At 49.6% G+C, this 13217-nt stretch overlaps 1 long non-coding RNA gene across 1 annotated transcript in view; it reads left to right on the top strand.

The window, feature by feature from the left end:
* LOC141271288 (uncharacterized) overlaps positions 1 to 12710 on the top strand; it is a 53362-nt gene extending 40652 nt beyond the window's left edge. The window contains exon 3 of the long non-coding RNA XR_012321882.1: positions 12009 to 12710. This is a non-coding gene — a long non-coding RNA (uncharacterized lncRNA). The remainder of the gene's footprint in view (positions 1 to 12008) is intronic.
* The last annotated feature ends 507 nt before the right edge of the window (positions 12711 to 13217 follow it).

The raw sequence follows: 13217 nt of genomic DNA, 5'->3' as shown, positions 1-13217 counted from the left end.
TCCTGTGTGCTCCTGTTGCTGAAATGCTGGACTTAGCACCAGGTGTCGGGGGCCAGGAAAAATCCTTTTTTCTTCATCTCAATCCTCCTTTTTTTTTCCTCCTTCACACTGTACAAATACCCGTCTTATTAACCTTTTGGTGTGTCCCCCCACCCCCCCAAAAAAAAGCGTGTCTCTGATTTTTCATACACAAATATAACTGTTGAAAATAGTCTGGTGTAGGCTAGAGAAACAGAAGTGTTGTTTTGTACTTCCACGGTTCAAACCTCTGTATTATCCATTTTGGGCCATTTGTATCTAAAAAAAAAAACAGTTTGAGTGTGTCGCTCACTGTTCAGCCGCAAATATCTCTATTTAAAAAAGTGTGGTATACCCCAGTAAACAATAACTGTGGTTTTGCCATCCCACGGTAAAAAATCTCTATTATTCAGCTTTTGGTAGTTTTTTCCGTAAAGAAAAACAGTAGTGTCTCCTGACTGTTGTCACACAAAAATATATCTGTTGAAAATAGTCTTGTGTAGGCCCGACATCCCAGTGTGGTTTCGCAGTTCCACGGGTCAAATCGCTGTACTATCCAGTTTTGTGCCTTTGGTATCTAAAAAAAAAGCAGTTTGAGTGTGTCGCTCACTGTTCAGCCGCAAATATCTCTATTTAAAAAAGTGTGGTATACCCCAGTAAACAATAACTGTGGTTTTGCCATCCCACGGTAAAAAATCTCTATTATTCAGCTTTTGGTAGTTTTTTCCGTAAAGAAAAACAGTAGTGTCTCCTGACTGTTGTGACACAAAAATAAATCTGTTGAAAATAGTCTTGTGTAGGCCCGACATCCCAGTGTGGTTTCGCAGTTCCACGAGTCAAATCGCTGTACTATCCAGTTTTGGGCCTTTGGTATCTAAAAAAAAAGCAGTTTGAGTGTGTCGCTCACTGTTCAGCCGCAAATATCTCTATTTAAAAAAGTGTGGTATACCCCAGTAAACAATAACTGTGGTTTTGCCATCCCAAGGTAAAAAATCTCTATTATTCAGCTTTTGGTAGTTTTTTCCGTAAAGAAAAACAGTAGTGTCTCCTCACTGTTGTGACACAAAAATATATCTGTTGAAAATAGTCTTGTGTAGGCCCGACATCCCAGCGTGGTTTCGCAGTTCCACGGGTCAAATCGCTGTACTATCCAGTTTTGGGCCTTTGGTATCTAAAAAAAAAAGCAGTTTGAGTGTGTCGCTCACTGTTCAGCCGCAAATATCTCTATTTAAAAAAGTGTGGTATACCCCAGTAAACAATAACAGTGGTTTTCCTCTTCCACGGTTCTAATCTACTCTTTACTACCCTTTTTCCATTGATAGTGCAAGTGTAAGCTATTTTACTTCATTTACAATGGGCAAGGCGCGTGGCAAGGGACGTGGATGTGGACGTTCTGGTGATGGTTCGTGCAGAGGACTGGGCCGTGGCCAAGGTGAAAATGTGCCACAACCAACAGCCACATCTTCTCGCTCCCACTTCTTGACCGAATTACTAGGGAAGAACAGAACAACACCAGTATTGAGAACTGATCAGTGTGAACAGGTTATTAATTGGATAGCAGATAATACTTCCAGTTACCTGGGCACCACCACCTCCGGTCTGTCTTCCACACGGTCAACTCTTAGTAGCCGTGAGTCTCGACCGCATACTCCTCCTCACCCTGATGCTCCTTCCTCCCACCATGCCGAGTGTCGTCAGACAGCAAGTGATCCCACACTTGGACACTCTGAAGAGCTGTTCACTGGTCCATTTCCATATTTGGGCCCCTCACCTGATACGCTTGAAGGGGTGGAAGAGGAGATCCCATGTTGCGATGCCCAAATATTTGAACAGCCACGGCCACAGGAAGTCGACGTTGGCAATCTGTCACAAGAGGTGGACGATGACGAGACACAATTGCCAGGAAGTGAGGAGGAGGTTCGTGGTGCGCAAGTGGAAGAGGAGGAGGTGGTGGATGATCTAGTAACTGACCCAACGTGGATGGAGGACATGCAGAGTGAGGCCAGCAGCACACAGGGGGAGTGAGGCAGAGTACCCCAACATGCAGGAAGAAGCAGTGTGGTGGCCGCAGACAGAAGGCAGGCAACCGTTCCCCGTAACACCAACACGAGGGACGTTGCCAGTACAAGCGGTAGGTCTTCCAGAGTCTGGAATTTTTTTAAAGACTCTGCTGATAACCCCAAAAAGGCCATATGTTCCACCTGCCATGCCAGCATCAGAAAGGGTGACAAAACTACCAGCCTGACCACCACCAGCATGATCAGGCACATGGCAGCAAAGCACCTGACTTTGTGGGGCGAAACCCAGGGTCCACGACCAGTGTCAGCGGGTGTCACCACTGCTTCTTCCACTGTTGTGCGTGCAATAGAACCCCCTGTTGTGTGTGCAAAGCAATCCACTGTCCATACTGCATGTAAAGATGCCCCCTCCTCTCAGTCTTCACTTGTTATCGCAGTTTCTCAAGAAACAGCATCAACGTCCACGTCCACGTCCTACCGCAGTGTTCAATTGTCCATATCCCAGACCTTTGAACGAAAGCGGAAATTCGCAGCTAAAGCCCCACAGGCCACAGTCCTAAATTCGCACATTTCACGACTGCTTGCATCGGAAATGCTGCCTTTTAGGCTGGTGGAGACGGAATCCTTCCGCAATCTTATGGCGGTGGCCGTCTCTCGGTACTCGGTCTCCAGCCGACACTATTTTTCCTGGTGTGCCATCCCCGCACTACACAAGCACGTGTCCCAAAGCATCTGCCGCGCCCTCAACATCGCAGTTACTGGGAGAGTCCACCTGATAACGGACACGTGGACAATGCTTGTGGCCAGGGACGGTATATCTCTCTGACGGCACACTGGGTAAACATAGTGGAAGCCGGGACCCAGTCGGACCTTGGGACGGAACACATCCTCCCCACACCGAGGATTGCGGGCCCTATGTCAGTCAGAGTTGCCCCCACAGTGTACAGCTCCTGCGCATCCTCCTCCTCCTCCTCCTCCTACTCATGTTCAGCCTCCATCTCAGATATCACCACATCAGTTACAAGCTGGAAGCATTGCAGTACTGCCTCCGCCAAGCGGCAACAGTCTGTGCTGAAACTCATAAGCTTAGGTGATAAACCTCACACTGCTTGTGAGTTGTGGACAGCTGTGAAAGAGCAGGCAGATCAGTGGCTGAGACCGCTGAACCTACATCCTGGCATGGTCGTGTGTGTCAATGGCCGTAACCTGGTGGCGGCTCTGAGGCGAGGTGAGATCACACACGTACCATGCCTGGCTCATGTGCTTAACCTCGTGGTTCAGCGGTTTCTTAAATCGTACCCTGAGTTGCCAGATCTGCTCGTGAAAGTACGCCGCCTGTCAGCTCATTTTCGCAAGTCGGCTACAGCTTCCGCCGCCCTTGCTGTGTTGCAGCAGCGTTTGCAGCTTTCGGCACACCGACTGGTGTGTGATGTCCTCACACGTTGGAACTCTACCCTCCACATGTTGCAAAGGATTTGTGAGCAGAAGAAAGCAGCTGTGGAGTACCAGCTGCAACAAGGCCGTCGATATTCACGTCAGACTCCACACATAAGTCCTCAGGAGTGGACCTGGATGTCTGACATATGTAGCATCCTGACAAACTTTGAGGAGGCCACCAAGATGGTGAGTGGCGATGACGCCATCATTAGTGTCAGCATCCCACTTGTCTGTCTTTTGCAACGCTCTCTGCATTGCAGCCAGAGTATGATGAGATGGATCAAGAAGCCGTAGCGGGCGATTACACACAGCCCAGCCTCATCTCATCCCAACGTGCATTGGGGGACAATGAGGGAGAGGAAGAGGAGGAGGAGGAGGAGGAAGAACAGGAGCTGCTATCATGCGTTGTAGACGGTAGTACCTGTACAAGTGTCATACCGTCGGTTCAGCGTGGGTGGCCTGAGGACAGGGGGGAGGAGGAAGAGGAGGAGGAGGAGGAGGAGAGCATGGTCAGTCGTCATCTTGGTGAGGACACGGAAATCTTGCCCGTTACCAGTCTGGCACGCATGGCTGACTTTATGTTACGCTGCCTTAACCGTGACCCTCGCGTTGTCAAAATGTTGGGTGACAGTCATTACTGGTTGGTGACACTTGTAGACCCCCGCTACAAGGAGAACTTTCACTCTCTTATTCCTGAGGTGGAGAGGTCTACAAAAATGGGGCAATACCAGAAGGCCCTTGCTGCAGAACTCTTAAAAAAATTCCCATCTGAACACGCTAGCGGCAGAGGTCACAGTTCCTTGCCCAACCAAGGCGTACAGACGAGAGAGATGCAACTCCAATCCAGCAGAGGCAGGGGAACACTGTCAACGTTCTGGGACAGTTTTCTGACACCCGCCCAGCTTACAGGCCCTGAGGCGCGGGGTACTCTCACAAGGAGTGGAAAGTTTCAAAAGATGGTGAGGGAGTACCAGCGTCCTCAGTGATTCCTCTGTGCCTTTTAATTATTGGGTATCCAAGCTGGACACTTGGAATGAACTCGCTCTGTACGCCTTGGAGGTCCTGGCCTGCCCTGCCGCTAGCGTGTTATCGGAGCGTGTTTTTAGTGCCGCTGGGGGAATTATAACTGATAAGCGCACTTGCCTTGTCAGGGTCAGAAAGAATATATTTTTTTCCACTTTTATACTTTTATACTTTTATACGCTTTGCTTATGTACTAACCACCATTTTGTGTCTTATAACAATAAGCTTTCCTTGCTACGTGTTACTCAGATCGAAACTTATGCTAAGATGGCGCCGGTATTGGCCAGCACCTGTTTCAGAGAAATGAAACCGGATCATCAACTGACGGTTGCAATATCTGCCCAGAGACTGAGTTAAGGAGACATGGACTAATCAGGAGTGGCCGGATACTAGACATTTATGGCTTACCCCGCCCCGAACAATCCCTTTCCCCTCCCCATTATGTAGTGTATTTAGGTTTGTGCATGCGGAAATAAAGGCAGAACATTGCTGAGATCGTGGCTTGCCAGTATCCTTCTGAGCGTGCTCTGAGTTTGAACCAGCTCGTTGTCTGACTCATTCTTTGAATAATTGACCCATGCTCATAGCCTTAATTTGGAGTGACTAGAGGACGAGTGGATTGTCGTTACGACCCCGACATTTGGTGCCCAACGTGGGGCGTGGCTAGCGGTCCGCCGCCCTCCCGGACCCATATTGCTGACTTCCCTGGTGGTGACCGCGGCGGCTGAATTTGAGGCCTGATCAACCTCCATCGAACGCGGTAAGTTGAGATATATATTTTATATGTTTCACTTGCCTGTGTGTCAGCCGCAGCGGTTCCTGTGGGGTTGTCGGTTTGGATCTGGGTGGGTGACCGGTCGAGTGGTGAGACCTTAGGCGTCCCGCGCCACGTCCCGAACCAGCAACTGTGAGACCGAGTGACGTCGCATGCCTGCGCGTGCTCGTGTGAACACCACCTCCTCCTCCCCCGGTCACTGTACTCTTCTTAGATAGTGGTCTCCCGTGACTGATAGTCGGAATTTCAAAGCATTCCTAAATTGAAGTGTGAAGGTTAGAAAGAATCTGTGACGAATTGAGGAGTGCTCTTCGTCTACCACAGAGAAACCTCATAAGGAGGTATTCTGCTGTCTGAGTCAAGGTGCCGTGGTGAGTCGCACTGTAAAGTCGCCATTCAAGGTTAGGGAAAGGGATAGATGAGGGGTCTCTCTGTCTTATCAGTGTATTGAGGAGTGCTCTACACTGACGGGTGGTGACCTGTCGACTGCACCAGTGATCTGAGTCGCGACAGATCAGTGCATTCTATAAGAAAATGTTGCGTATGTTCAAATCTGAAAGACCTCACAAGTTGCCGGATGGTGCAGTGGGAGTCATCCAGCTAGTAGAGTCACGGGAAGGCAAGAAGGCTGTTAAAAATGTTAGGAGTCTGTATAAAATGATAAGTCTGCCTAGTACGGGCAGACTTCAGCCTTCAGTGTGGAAGGAATGCGTTACAAAAAAAAAAGGGAAGTTGAGTGATGAAGGACTCCTGCACCAGGCTCAGGCACATCTTAGAGTAGCAAGTGATTTAAAGGCTGAGGGCTGGAAGGAAGTAGATGGTGCAGGGGGGGCAGAGAATGCCGAGCCATTGTTCGGATACATGAAAGCTGTAGAATGTGATTTGTTATGTGACCCTAAATTGGCCGTAACCCCATTGATGCCTGTCACTACACCGAACCCTCAGCCACCACCCTATAATGGCGCCGACGCCAAATCATCGGAAGGATGGACGTGTCGTGTGTGCAGAGAGCAGAACCCGCCCTGGGCGACGTTCTGCTGTGTCTGTGGGGCAGGCCGCCCATGGCTCGATGCCCCGCCTGCCCCCAAGAACAATCCCACTCCCACTCCAACTCCTCCCTCCAACGGCCATCTTACTACACCTTTTACTTGTTGTGGGAGGCCCGGGAAACCCCAATCCGGCCTATATCCACTATTAGATCCGTCCGGTGCTTATTACCAGCCGCCAGTACGGGTGGAAAAGCCCGCAGTCCCAGAGCACCCATCTGAAACCAATGCGATACCCTCTGCTCCAGCCCACGATGCTGAGGCGCTCCCTCTGTTCCCCATAGGGGTCGCCCATAACCCTGGGGATATCCTCCTCAATTCCCCAGAATTTCAGGCCAGACTGCTCTCCCTCCGCCAACATACTGTTACTCAAAACGATACGGAGCCAGATGAGGGATGGGCTCAAGATACTCCAGCGCCCCCCCCCTTTACCCCATACGTCTCCTGTGGCACCCTCCACCCCACATTCATTACCCATACTCCGGCCCTTGCTCCAAGCAACTGCTGAAAGAGCACCACCCCCCAGCCCCTCAGAAGTCTGGGAACCCTGCCGCTCCCGGAATCTAGTAGACCCATCAGGACGCCCTGTCACTCTGTCAATAGGCTATGGTGACATCCTTACACATCGGGTGGGGGCCATAGTCAACCCTGCAAACTCTTGTATGAGCCATGCTGGAGGATTGGCTCGTAAAATTGCCCTTGCTGCTGGTTCCACTCTGGCTGCAGAATGCCAGGCTCACTTAGCCGAAAACGGAGAGCTTTCAAAAGGCCAGAACTTAGTCACCCATGCGGGTAGACTGCCCGCTGATGTCATCATACATGCAGTAGGTCCTATTTATGACCCCCAGAACCCCGAAGAGTCACGTTCCACTCTCGCATCTACCATCCGTTCAGTACTCCTCCATGCAGGAAAATTGAGTCATCAGGATATGCCCAGACGCAATTTAGCGATACCACTTATATCTTCTGGAATTTTCGGCTACCCACTCGGGCCCTGCATGGAGGAACACGTACTATCCCTCAAGGAGGGCATGGAAACCCTCCCCCATGGATTGGACTCAATACGCATTGTATGTGTCCGTAGTCCAGCAGTTCATGCTGCTATGCCTTTGGCCCTTAAGCTACTAGTGGCAACCTCCTTCCCGACACCGATACCTAATGCGGTTCTGTTGCCTGAAGAATCCCCCCCAGCGGCCACCCCAAACACCACCAAGGAACACGCGACGCTGCCCGGTCCTCAACAAGTTCCTGGACCTTTAGCGATGATCAAATATCAACCGTTTACCCCAGTACAAGTAGACACTCTGGTCTCAAAGCTTCCTGATCCCGATAAATCTCCCATGCAGTATGCTAGACGCTTGGACACAACCAGAGCCATTTATGGTGCAACTTGGGCTGATTTGGCAGGTATCACATCTGTGAAGGCCAAGGAATATTTCTTGCCTACTATCGAAAAGGCCATGGATTCCACAAAAGCAGGATCCCTTAGTACGTATGAATCCGGCCTAGAATACATGAAACAGTTGAAGGCCTGGGCTCAGGATCGCTTATCAGATCAGGCCGGGTCTGTACAGGATGTTCAACAAGATCCTGATGAATCAGTAGAAAGATACGCTGCACGACTCAGCATGCACTTCGAGGATTTGGGGTATAGCCCTCATGTGAAAACACAGGCCGTCCTGTTGGTCCAATCCCTCATCGATAGCCTACAAGATACTCACAAAGATGAAGTCCTGAGGGTGCGCCACGAGATTCGTTCTTCTTCTTTTATCGACATGGTGGACATTGTCAAAGCTTTCCAAAAAGCCATGCTAAAAATGGAAAAGGATCCTAAGCCAAAGAAGAAAGCCGCTCCTGCCATGGTATATCAAGCTCAAGAAAGCTACCCACCCCCTGACAACCAACATGGAATCAAGTGGGTAATGGTTAAAGGCACAGGTGATGACACTCCTCCCACGTATAGGAAGCAGGACAGAAGAAATGACAGGGGGCCACCTAGAGACAGGAGACAATCTCGTGATTCTGAGGGACGCATGCTGTGTTGGGAATGTGGTAGCCCTAATCACATTCTCAGAGACTGTCCAACCCGCAGACAGTACCATGACCGCTCATTTCATGACGGTCCACGCAACCATGGACCTTCCCGTGAACCATCTCACCCACGCCAATGACGGCCCGGTGAACCAGTGTCCACTTTCCCGGCTACGCACCCCACGGCCGCCTGTGGGACCATCACTTTGCAGGTGGACCATCAACCATTGAAGTTCCTAGTGGACACTGGGGCGGCCACATCTGTCATTTCTTCCACACAGCTCCCTCCCTCGGTATCCCTATCACCAGATACCCTCACCTGTGTTGGGGTGGAAGGCCAACATATTTCCTCTCCACTCACAGTCCCTGTGTCTGCAGGGCCGTTTACCGGAGTACTCACAAGATTCCTGGTCTCCAAAACTTGCCCCATCAATTTGTTGGGGGCCGACCTCCTACAACGGATGAAGGCGACTATTACTTTTGGGAACCATGGTATGGAGCTCCTTTTACAGGACCCTCATTCTGAACAAGGGACTGAAGACCGCTGCGTTCTCAAAGCCTTCCCTCTCATGATGATGACTATACAACCTCACACTCTTCTTGATACCTCACAGTTCCCTCACTCTCTGTGGTCCAGCGGGCCAGAGGATGTTGGCCTCCTGCAGGTTCCCCCTGTCCGAGTACACCTCAAACCTGGACACAGGTACCCACGGTTGCCACAATACCCCCTCAAGGCGGCACAGGAACAAAGCTTGGGTACTCAAATCACCTCTCTCCTGGAATCAGGAGTTCTTGTCAGATGTGTATCTCCATGCAATACACCCCTCTTTCCTGTAAAAAAGAAAACCGCTCCAGGAGAGCCTCCAAGATACCGGTTGGTTCAGGATCTCAGAGCCGTCAATGCAGCTACCATTTTAGAAACTCCGGTGGTACCCAACCCAAACACCCTCTTGTCTCAGGTGCCTCCAACGGCCACCTTGTTTACGGTGTTAGATCTGGCCAACGCCTTCTTCAGAATACCCTTAAATGAAGATTCGTGGTTTCTTTTTGCCTTCACCTTTCAAGGAGCACAGCTTACATGGACCAGGACTCCACAAGGAGCCCAGAACTCTCCTAACCAATTCACTCATTCTATGAAGTCTATTCTGGAGCCATGGGTTCAAGAGAACCCTCAGGTCACTCTTCTACAATATGTGGATGATCTTTTACTCTGCGGCACTGAAGAAAATTTGCCAGAGATGTCAGCATCCCTTCTCTGGTTTCTTCACTCAGCTAACTGTAAAGTCTCGAAAGGCAAAGTCCAATGGTGTCTGCCCAAGGTCATTTTCCTCGGACATTGTATCTCACAAGGAGCTAGACATCTGACTGAGGAAAGAAAACAAGCCATCATGGATATTACTTTCCCAACCACCTACTCTGCTATGCAGACTTTCCTTGGCCTAATCACTTACTGCAGACAATGGATCCCTGATGCCTCAAAGCTCATGCAACCCCTGTACGATTGTCTCAAGGATGAAGGCTCAGTCTGGCTTCATGCTGAAGATCCACGAGTCTCTCACCAACGCAGACTATGTTTTGACCACCTTAAACAGGCTGTTGTCTCTGCCCCGGCCTTGGGCTTACCAGACTATACTCAGTCATTTCATCTCTTTGTCTCTGAATCTGAAGGTCATGCCTCTGGAGTCTTAGCACAACGCTATGATCATAAGTATCGGCCTCTGGGCTACTACTCAGCCCGCCTGGACCCTGTCGCCCGAACTGCCCCCACGTGCCTTAAGGCGGTCCACGCTGCTCACATCCTCCTTGACAAGTCAGCTGATATCGTCCTTGGACATGATCTAGTTATACAGGCTGGCCATGATCTCTCGGCTGTTCTGCAACAAACATCTCTGAAACATCTAACCAACCAAAGACACCTGCGGCTGCAGTGTTCCCTATTGTTGCCCTCCAATATAACATTTACCAGATGTCTGACTATCAACCCTGCCACTTTGCTTCCACTTTCTAGGGGGGAAGACGAACAGGGTGAAGGTCCATTGGTGGAACCTCATGATTGTATAAAAATTTTGCAGGAAGAGACTTCTGCTCCAGAGAATATGGTGGCACATCCGCTCGCACACCCTGCCTTGCACCTATGGACTGATGGATCCCGTTTCGCAGACCCTCAAGGGAAGTTCCACACGGGATATGCTGTCACAACAGACCTAACAGTCCTCAAGGCTGAAGCTCTACCACCATACATGTCTGCACAAGAAGCTGAACTTGTAGCTCTCACAGAAACCTGCCACCTGGCAGCTGGAACAACGGCAAACATATATACCGATTCTAGGTATGGACATGGAATTTGCAATGATTTTGGACTCTTGTGGAAGTCTAGAGGATTCATCACAGCTGCAGGTACACCAGTGAAACATGCCTCATGGATTAAGGCCCTAATGAAGGCCCTGGAACTACCCATTCAGGTTGCTGTTATCAAGGTCAAGGCTCATGGAAGACTAGATTCCAGGGAAGCCAGGGGCAACCACCTAGCTGACCAAGCAGCCAAGACTGCAGCAGTGGAGAATGTGTCATCAAAGTGGCAGGAAAAGGAAGAAGAGATGGGGGAGACCCTGCAAACCGTAGCTGTGGCGCTCACTAGAGCAAGGGCCAAAGAACAGCCGGCGGAAGACCATACAAGTCCAGCGGGGACACGAGTGGAATCCAGGGGGGTCAGGATGCCTGAAGAAACATTGTGTGAAGAACAAAGGAAGACCCCCACTGAAGAAGTCAAGCAATGGAAAGCGGCGGGAGCCGTGCTGGCAGGTCGCAAAGATTTAAAGGTCGACTCAACTCTTTACCAAGTGGACGGAAAACCTTGCTTGCCCAGGCGCATGTACTCAGCCGTGGCAGCATGGGCTCTCGGGCCTACACACAGAGGAAAGAATCAAGCCTTGGCATGTATCAAGAAACTGTACTTTGCACCCAGAATCTCTTCCACTGTGACTGCATACTCAAAATCCTGCTCTGTCTGCGCTACCTGCAACCCAACGTGTACGGCACGGGTCCCTCTCCAACACCTGGCTAAACCAGACTATCCTTGGCAGAGAATACAAGTCGACCATATCCAAATGCCTAAAGCAGGAAAATATGAGTACGTTTTGGTAGCCGTGGATATGTTCTCAGCCTGGCCCGAGGCCTACCCGGTCGTCAACATGACTGCTAAAGTCACAGCCAAGAAACTGATCACTGAAATTGCCTGCAGATTTGGAGTTCCCCAAGTCATAGAATCGGATCAAGGACCAGCTTTCACAGCAAATATCTACAAAGAACTTTGGAATATGTTGGGAACAGATTTGGGCCTCCACACTCCATACCATCCTGCCAGTTCAGGCAAAGTGGAAAGGATGAATTCCACACTCAAGACCCAGCTCTTGAAAATGACCCAAGATCATCCCCTCCCCTGGCCCGACCTACTCCCTATAGTATTGTATCATATCAGACACACCCCACAAGCTAAACATGGGCTAACTCCCTATGAAATTTTGTTCGGGACCCCACCTAAAATAGGAAAAATTAGGCCCCAAGAGTTGTCTGAAACACATGATTGAGTAGTAAAATTTGTGATTGCTCTGTCTAAAGAATTGACTAACACCCGCTCTACAGTATCTGCTTCTCTCCCAGAATCCACAGGTGATGCGGTGCATGATTTCACCCCAGGCGACCTGGTGTACGTAAAGAAGTTTGTCTGGAAAGACTGTCTCCAACCCAGATTTGAGGGCCCCTACACTGTGATCCTGACTACTCCTACAGCTCTGAAGCTTGAGGGCCAGAGCACCTGGATTCACGCCTCCCACTGCAAGAGAGACAAAACGAGCCTATAAAAGATGACTACCTTCTTCTATATCCTTTCCATATGCTTACTGTCTGTCCCAGGGTGGACAGCTACCACATTTTGGGTAGATACTCACGCAAAAATCCAGACGTATCGATTTGATTACTGTGACATAGTGGATTGTGCAGGAATGACATGGTACTGGTATAATGCTTATGCCCGAGGAACGTTTTATCTCTGTGTAACCCATCCAGGAAACGAAAATTGCTATTATTGGTCAGATGTGGGGTGGAATACGGGAGATACTGACTGGGGATACAAACCAAAGGAAGCTGTAAACAGGAAGGACCGAGAAGGGAGATCTCTATTAACCCGAATGACCCTGAGCACTGGATTTATAGATAAGGTACAGTGGCCACGTAGGCCAAAATGTTCATGGGAAAAAGACTGCTTCCCTTTATATCTGAATCTGGAGAACCCTCAAACAGGAGATTTGGGGAAATATGTTTTGAGTAGCTACAATGGTGCTATAAACCCTAGGCAAGGAATAATAGAGCTAAAAGATATACAAACAAAACCTACACCAGCCCCTTTGAACACAAGTCAATCTAGCGGGGGTGCTATGCTACAAAAACTTTTAAACGAGGTCATCCCCATCCCAGGGCTTGGGTGGGAAGAAGTTTTCTCCATAGAAACCCAGGTAAATCCCCGTAAAAATCTATGGTTAGAATGGGTACGGTACAATGTTAGAGCCCAGAATATATCCGTAAGTTGCGTGCCCTGTGCAGCCGCCAATACTCATCTGTACACCCATGTTTTCCCAGCTGACCATAATAGTACCCTCTGCTTATTAGAGTTGCTAAAAAATAAACTAAACGACAGCTCTTGTCCAGAATACATTCCCCTGGTTAGCTCCAAGGCAAAAATTCGGACCCCAGGTGAAGTAACAATAACCAAAGATAATTATACATGCTATTCCCCTGACAACTCTACCGGTCGTTCTTTAGGAATTTTCAAAAACGGTTTCTGTCAGACTAACGAGACTGTGGACACTGGTC

The sequence above is a fragment of the Phyllobates terribilis genome, unplaced genomic scaffold (genome assembly GCF_046119375.1).
Source record: "Phyllobates terribilis strain yellow unplaced genomic scaffold, ASM4611937v1 Scaffold_5__5_contigs__length_657084704, whole genome shotgun sequence".
Classification (NCBI taxonomy): Eukaryota; Metazoa; Chordata; class Amphibia; order Anura; family Dendrobatidae; genus Phyllobates; species Phyllobates terribilis.
Note: the sequence above shows the minus strand (reverse complement) of the source record. Positions and strands in the feature narration are given on the sequence as shown.